The sequence below is a fragment of the Plectrocnemia conspersa genome, unplaced genomic scaffold, assembly GCF_051122295.1.
Source record: "Plectrocnemia conspersa isolate PC_06_02 unplaced genomic scaffold, ASM5112229v1 ptg000012l, whole genome shotgun sequence".
NCBI classification, from domain to species: domain Eukaryota; kingdom Metazoa; phylum Arthropoda; class Insecta; order Trichoptera; family Polycentropodidae; genus Plectrocnemia; species Plectrocnemia conspersa.
The window spans coordinates 18,275,990-18,284,909 of NW_028277176.1; the positions used below are offsets into that span (position 1 = coordinate 18,275,990).

The 8,920-nt window shown below is 31.4% G+C and overlaps 1 non-coding gene across 1 annotated transcript; it reads right to left on the reverse strand.

The window, feature by feature from the left end:
- Nucleotides 1-8,277: 8,277 nt before the first annotated feature.
- TRNAC-GCA (transfer RNA cysteine (anticodon GCA)) lies at nucleotides 8,278-8,349 on the reverse strand. Its single transcript has one exon. It is a non-coding gene; the product is annotated as a tRNA-Cys (tRNA).
- Nucleotides 8,350-8,920: the final 571 nt, after the last annotated feature.

Here is an 8,920-nt window from a genome sequence, read left to right on the forward strand (position 1 = left end):
TTGACCATCAATTCGCCGCCGCAGTCCCAGGTAATATGCATCATCAATCGGACGGCCGCTACGACCGCATCCATTATTCTGATCGATTGCCTTTTTATGATTAAACCCCGTCGGCCATCGATCACGCGACGTTCATTTGACAGTTTCGAATGCGGAGCCGATTGTCGTGGTTCTATTATTTTTTTTATTACTCGCTCCTACGCCATTTTATTTTCATTGACGGCCTAAAATATTAATCGAGCGAATTAATATGCAGGCGCGACGGCGATACTATCGATATTTTGTTTATTTTTGTTTCGGCCACACGCGAATAAATAAACGCGAACCGAACCACTCCGCGTCGGTTGTCTCTCGATGGAGTGACTGATGCCATTTTCTAATTCGAACGAAGCTTGCATAAATTATCATGTTGCAGAGTTTCCATTCAAAAAACAAACTTTTGTACGATTGATTTGTGGCTTTTAATAAAAAAATATCCACCGACAGTAAAACAGTTAATGGAAACGGATTTTCAAAACGTAATCGTACACGACATTAATAGCTCGCCAATACAGCTCGTTAAACAAAAAATGTATTTTAAAAAGATTAAGATCAAAACCTATAGCAGAGATTAACTAAAACTATCACCAATTTTTGTAGCGGAGGCTCAAGACATTTATACCTAATAACGTTAATAAACTCAATAACTATGGCATATGCAAGCAAGACAACAACAATGAAGAGGTTAAAATTAAATTAAAAATTGGCGATAAATACAGCCAGGGCCCGGGCTCTGGGAAAACAATGATTCCGGGCCTCATAACAAAAATGGCACTTCATATATTTTTTAAAATCGTAATATAATTTCTTGAATAAATAATAATAGGTACTTTCTATGCTACAAATACATATAAAAATTAGCCACCGTTGCGACATATTTTATGCGAAATATTTTAATTAAGCATTAAATCTGATAATTATCTGATAATTAATCGTGTTTTTTTGCTGCTCAATATTGCCATATAGTGAACTTCTAGTCCAGGTTAAAAGTAATAAAATTGTGACATCGCGGTGAAAACGCTCGATTGTCAAGCGTTTATGTGAATACCTTTTATAACACTATTACGAGTAAGAATCGAATAAATCACATCTAAACCGAATTTTGCCCAATAGGAGAGCGCAAAAACAATTATCACTTCTCAGAAGGCAAAAATTCACGTCAAAAACAATAAAATCGTGTCGGCGTCGCTGCAGTGGGAACGCTCGTTACCGAGCGTTCCCACTGCAATGACGCCGACACGATTTTATTGCTTTTGACGTGAATTTTTGCCTTATGAGAAGTGATAATTATTTTTGCGCTCACTTATTGACCAAAATTCTGTTTGAATATACTTTGATTAGCCCTTTTATAATAGAAGCCCATAGTAAAATTGGTAAGGATAGCTATCATATTCTTAAAACATATTGAAATGCAGACAAATTATGGAGCAATATGTGAGATATAATGTCCGACTGTACTTATATTTCCGCTTATTTTCCCTTAAGAGATGAATTAGCTTAGTTTGTAATTTGCACTTGACCTATTAAAAGTTATAAAATTATAATTAGTTTTAGAACTTTCATTACGTTAGATTTGGGTTTGAACAGCACATGGACGTTTCGCAACTGTAAAATTGCGTTTCATATACATTTTAGAGCAGCATATTAGCGCATATCAGTTAAATTATATTTTCGCTAGTAGAAATATAGATCTAATATTATTATTACATATAGAAAAGTAGAAATAATATAATTTTACTAACACCTGCCAGATAATTTATATTTTCACTGGTAAAAATATATATCTACAGGTGAAAATGTATTCCGATATGATTTTACTGAAATGACATATTTAAAAAAAAATAGAATAGATTCGAGACTGTTTTTATTAGATTTTAATTAAGGACTAACCACGTGAAACTAAATCTATTTCGTTGAATATTTCCTTTTATGTCTAATATTTTTTAAGCGTTTAAAAAACAATAAAGTCAACAATAATTTTCAAACAAATTCTAACACAAACTGAGCTGCGTCATAAAAATACAATCTTTCCCTTTTAATAATAATAGTTATTGCGAATGTACACCTAGAAAGTGGGTGCTTTTGAAGGCAATGTTCCGCTCCTATTATTTTTTGTATGTATAAAAAGGGCTAAAAGAACTTTTACCTGAAATACACTAGTATATTCATCTCAAACAACTGTAGTTGATCAGATTCATTATTTGAGATCGATTTTTACTTTTTTGAGAATTTTTTACTAGCGAATGTTAAAGACAATACAAAAATAATGACGTAGAATATGCAAATTGCAATGAAAATCACCCATCAAATTATCAAACTTCACAACTTCAAACATAATAAATCGAACCAATCAACGCAAAAACAACATAGTCAACCGAGAACAAGCCGACATATGTATAAAAAGTTAGAAATGACGCAACGAAATATTTAAATAAAACAAGGACTTATCCGAAATAAAAAAAATATAAAATAGCTAATGCAAAAAATAAGTAATGTGCTCAACTTACTAACAATAGTTGTTTCTAAAATTTCACAATGACTGTCTTACTACATAAATACTTATGGAACACACCCAATAAGCAGTGGCTCATTTTCTATCAAATATCTATAATTATTAAATAAAACATTAATTTGGTTTATTTATTAATTTGATCCTGCCCTTGTCTCAGAAACAGAATGATAATTTGCCTCCTTAACTAAGAAAAGTTGCCTATGACTAATTCCCATATACTACAAGTATTTCATTTTAGAATACCGGTAATATCGAAGATAGATTTTCACCCCAGTACCCAAAAATTTTAGCAGAAATATATAGGTCATCAAAGTAATTACAAAAAAATATTTAGCGTATTCTTCCAAAAAAAATTTGGACAGATTGATGACTTGTGCTAAAAAATAACTAAAGTTTTTACTAAGAAATCATACAATATTTTAATTTGGATATATGTAATATCTATCATAAGTAATAAAAATGAAAGAGCAATGTTTTTTTCATACAAGTTAGTAAATGTGACATGTATAAATATTATTTTTTAACAGTAATTTGAATACTCGGAAAATATATTTTAATTTTCACTCACAAAGAAATCAATGAAAACTTGTACTGCGGATTTACATCTGTACAATGCCTCAAATTTAAATTTTGCACTGTGGATTTACATCTGTACATTGCCTCAAATCGAAAATTGAAATAAAAGAAATAGATAAAAAACTACAAACTCAAATCTGATTTATGTAGTCGGATTTTAGTTCATTCCATTATAAACCCACATAAATCAAATGATCTCTTTGTGAAGCGATCGAAAAAAAAACGTGTTGCATTCACAGCGTCCAACGTCCAACGAAGCGCCTACACATCTACTACATTTCTACCCTTCAGCGCTTTGGCACGTATCGCACGTATCGCCAGAATTTTCCGATTTTTCTAGCCACCCAAATCCGCATAATTGAAGTGAAAATATTTGAGGGCAGTTTCGCTCTGCTCTTCATTCCCTCTCTTTCTCTCGCCCTCTATCTTTTACTATCCTATCCGTGCCCTTTGTTCTTTTTTCGATTCGGCGCGAGGATTTGTTATTTTCACAGTGTCGTTTTAGCCGCCCGTCGGGACTCCTCGGCCAAATTGTTCCTTTTTATCCCGCAGCTGGACCGATCATGAAAGCTGACTCCGTAAAAGCTGAATTCGTAACATTGTGTGTCGTGAGCAATCTCTCGCAATATCCAATGTATGCAAATTAAGAAGCGCACTCGATTCGCTTTCGGCGGTTGTAAAAATGAAAAACGCTTTGCCGCAAAGTTGTTCCATCATTTTCGAAGTATACACGCGCTTGGATACAATATAAAATAAGCACGCGTGTGCATGTGTACCTATGTATACGAGCGAATGGTAGGATATAATATAAAAATGCAAATGTCATGAGGATATAGGGTAGCCTTGGGCGAAATGACATACACTTTATGCATTTAACATCTATGGTAGCTTGTTTGGGTCAATCATTTTATTGTATATTTTTTATTGCAGTTCTTTGAAACACCGTTACTTTTTTCATAAAATGATTATAATATATAACGGTATGATTTTAAAATTAATTATATTATTGAAATAAACGTTTGATAAAAATAATATTTTTTTATTTGCATCCTTGCTTAACATTTGTGGCAACTCTATATCTTGGGTATGCATAGTTTTTTTCTTATGTCTAGAGTGAGAAATTCATATCATGACTAATGCAACTCATTATTTATTTCTTTGGCTTATGAAATGTTTATGCATAACACATTTGCCTTTGATATATCAACTTTCCAAAGCATACTCCCAAACCTCCCGAATCAATACAGAACCGCGTGTAATTAATAAGACACAGTGCCCAATCCGACCGTGCGCCACATTACTGGCATACATTAACAGAAAGCGTGCGTTCATATGATACCGCACATTTAACAGACACCCGATGGCAATAAATGGCCATCCATCCACGCCACAGTGGGCGGCTTCGTCTACTCCCACGAACATATTATTTAGTCGACGTACTAATGACCATTGTGATGACGACGATGGTCTCGTGTATGTATATGTGAAATCTGCGTCTGGTTATTGACGTCGTTCTAATTTTCCATCATACACAGAGGTGCGGCATTGTGACGGTCGTGAATACAAGTGGCGTAGCCACACTTCCGCATAGCACATCCATTGGCCACAATGGCGCCCAGGGACAAAAGCGACGTCCATTGTGTCCGACTATCCAGGTGAGCGACTCAGTGTTTTGAAGTGCTCCGATAGATTCGGAGGCTATACGATAAATTTCGTGGCCAGCCCGCCGGAACTCGGCTGGATGGGTAGCGATTTATGGTTAGGGGTCGTAACAGGTATTTTTCAATGTTCCAATAGCTGTTGGAAGTCGAGTAAACGGCTGAAAATTCCAGGTAATGTAAGATAATGATCTAGCTGCAGGGTTGTTTGCTGTAAACGTTGCTGCTAAAATTAAATCCGATTTTTATTATTTGTGAAAGAGTATTTCAAACACCACGGTTGAAACTAAGCAGACAATAATATTATTGTAAATGCATTAGCAGTTTCCAAGGTATCGTATAAAGTTTTGCTTTGGCAAATGGTAAAGCCAGGTACCTACTATTATATTTAGTGCTTTTAGTTTGGCATTGTACAGCTAGATGCAATATATATTAAACGTATTTTAAAATATTGTCGATTAAGAAATAAATTAACGAATTTTCTGAAACGACATTAATTATACCTCTACTGGTATTTTATTATTGTAAATCAGGGGTTAAAAAACGGAGGTATGATACTTTAAATTGCGTAATATAAATATATCAGACGTAATAAAAACTTTTTTAAATTTAAGCAACTACTAAATATGATGTTTTGAGCAAAAATTAAACATATCTTTACTAACAAGACGTATAAAAGCAAAGTAGAAAAATTAGTTGAACTTGAAAAGAAAAATTATATAGCTCTGACAATTTTTTCTAACCCAATTATTTCAGGAATTAAAAATATTTTTTACGGATTTATTTAATCCCATAATGTACTATTTATTAATATGGTATGTATATCAACTTTTCAGTTTGTATCAATGTATTATTTTAATTATCGTTTCACTTTAAAACTACTACTGTTTAAATAGTAACGACCAGCTAGATTTATTTATTTTAAATATTCCATTGCAACATTACGTTTCAACGAGGTAAACATAATCAACAAATACTGATGAGTAAATACCGAGACAACAAAAAATCAGTCTGTAAATTAGTGACATCTAGTATAAAAATGATAAACTATCAATACAGCTTTCTAGTTTTGAGGCCGAATGGGTGAAATTTTTTAGCCAAATATTCAAATATAGGTACAATTTTTCTAATATTGGAATAGTATTGTATCAGAATGCGGCTCTTATAAGTCAGAAAGTTGTAATTGAGTATTGGTATGGTGCTCTCTAGACGATCTGATGATATTTCTCGTATGTAAAACAAGCACACAAAAATTCTTGAAAAATAAAATATCAATATATATTTAATATTCTTTTTTATTAAAAATTACTTAAATGATTGTCATGACTTGACAGACTTCTCTATTGCTTCAAGATAGCCATTTAAGCATTTTTCTTAAGGAAAATCACTAATTGCCCTGGTCATAGATATTGAAAAAAAAAATTGAAATCCTATTTTTCTTTCTCCTGTGGCCATGTTAATATTAATAAACAGGGGTTACAGTAAGCAGGATTTTGCTGGAATGCCTTTCTGGATTAAAAATATTGCGTTTTATAATTAAAATAATGACATTTCTACTTCATATAAAGTTATTTTTTGTATTTTTCATCAAGTAGAATTGATGTTGTGGGCGTTAAGAATGGAAAATTTCTGCCTGAACTTTTCAACCTTGAAGAATTTGTAAAAGAGCGATAAAACACACAAACACAATATTCAGAATGGTCTATTTTTTAATAATATTTAACGTTTTAAGACGCAAAATGGCTTAGTCATAAAGACTTATCCAATCTTATTTAATTTCAGTAAAAATATTTTATTTACATTGAAAAATAATCGTCCTTTTCTATCATATATCTTATTGCGTTTTGGCAAGACTCCATTTGTGCTTCGGGACGACATTTTTCCACTTTCACCCTTGATAATAATAACTAAGGCAATCCATAATTAACTGACTACTGAATAAAATATTTTTTATAATTCGAATTTACAAAATATATTAAGCATGAATTTAAGAACAAAAAATCTAAATGGGCTCTAACTAAGACTTTACACATAATTATCGATTATTAAAATATGATTAGCAAGTTATTATTCTCTGTTGAATAAAACTAGATATAAATATTTAATTCGCTTTTGCTGAAATTTGATTGTATTATTTTGACTATTACATTTTTTTATAATCAATACTAACTATTAATATTTTCAATGAATATTTCGGTAATGCTAAACTTATTAATGATAATATAAAATTACTTAAATACTAATAATAAACAATAGATGGCGACATTATGCAGTTTTTAATAGATTAATAATTAATTTTTATAATATGGTAATTTAAAATTAGTAATATTAATTACTAGTTTTCAAACCTAGTATGTTCTATAATCATATACAAATTTAGTCATAGTTTAAATAAATAACATCCATTAAACTTGGTACAACTAAGTGTTAATTTATTATTTTATTTTTAAACAGGTAAAATGTAACCATTTATTGTCTATAAAATCTGTAATGTGTATATCAATCGCATACGCTTTTTTCACGTGACTATTTTACCCCGTAAACATATTGTGTAACACTTTGGAGTTAGCAAATTTATACTTTAAGCCATTGATAAACTTTTTCATTTAAAATTACAATATATCGCTTGGTTAAGTCATGTATGTTTTATGCTAGTAATTATTCTAGCTAGTTGTTAACTTCTCTAACAAAAAAATAAATATTGCTAATCATATAAATAATACTCCTTATTAATAGATAAGCCATTCTATCCATGACGGTTTCTGGTAATGCGATAATCTTATTACAATAATTAGATTATCAGATTACTATTATATAACGATTAAAACTATGTATGATATATATTTGATTAATTTTTGCCGAAATTTCTGCTTTTACAATAATAATCAATATTTTAGTTGAGAGACTAAAAAATAATACATTAAATATATATTATAAGATTATTTAAATATATTTAATTTAGTCTAAATTTAAATATATATATATATACACAAGTTGTGTCATATATTTGTTATAGATACAGTTGTATATTCATACAGAAATTCAATGGGTACATAGACATAAAGAAATGTGGGTCGTTACAAGTGTTAAAGAGTACAGACGTCAAAAATATGATATTGTTGATGGCGATATAGATACATACATACATATGTATCTCTCCCTATTCCAGTATTTGTATGATTATAATGACGCTTAAATCTTTGAGGCGAAAGCAAATAAAACCAATAGAATTATTTACAATGATAATACACAATACTGTAGCACATATGTATTATTTATATATTTATTTATATATTTCATGGTAGATTTATTTTAGTATTCATAGTAAATATATTTAGAATTACATTTTTAGAAATTGTAAACTATTACAATATCTAAAAATATATACAGATAAGATAATAGAATGAACATGTAGTACGTACTTAAAACGTCTAGTATGTTATGTAAATACGTTTGAAATAAATAAAAAATGTAACTAAAAAGTTATATGAAAGGGGACACCCGGGTTTGAACCGGGGACCTCTCGATCTGCAGTCGAATGCTCTACCACTGAGCTATATCCCCTGATGAGCGCCGCTCGAAATAAACCGCTAAAGAAACCGGTCGCGTGACTTAACCCGTTGACCGCCGCGTGTCCGTTTCAAATAATAATACGTACGTAAATCGAACCGCAAATAAAACGAAACAATTCGTAAAGGGTCACACACAACAAAGAGTGGTTGCGTAAAAAATAAAGGAGTGATCAGAGGTCATTCGTCCGTGTGTGTACGTTTTATTTGTTGTGCACTCCCGGCTCAGTTCGTAAAAGCCTACCCACACGTCCGAGACATAATTCCGAATTAGTGCCGTACGTGAAAAACATACAATCGACAACGGGTTAGTGCCGTTTTATTATTTGCTAAAGCTTTATTTATATTGTAATAACATTCCGTGTTGTAGGCTATTGTTGGACGATACGTTACCATAACGAGTGCCGTGCGGACAAGGCGTTTTTTTTTGTTGTCTATAGTTGTTCCATTCTTTATTTGTATTTATATGTTTTTATATTAAACTTGTGCTAGTGCAAAAATTTGTGTAAACTGCTAATGACTAACATTGATTTCTTCTTGTTTTTCCTTATCCATTATCGAGCGTT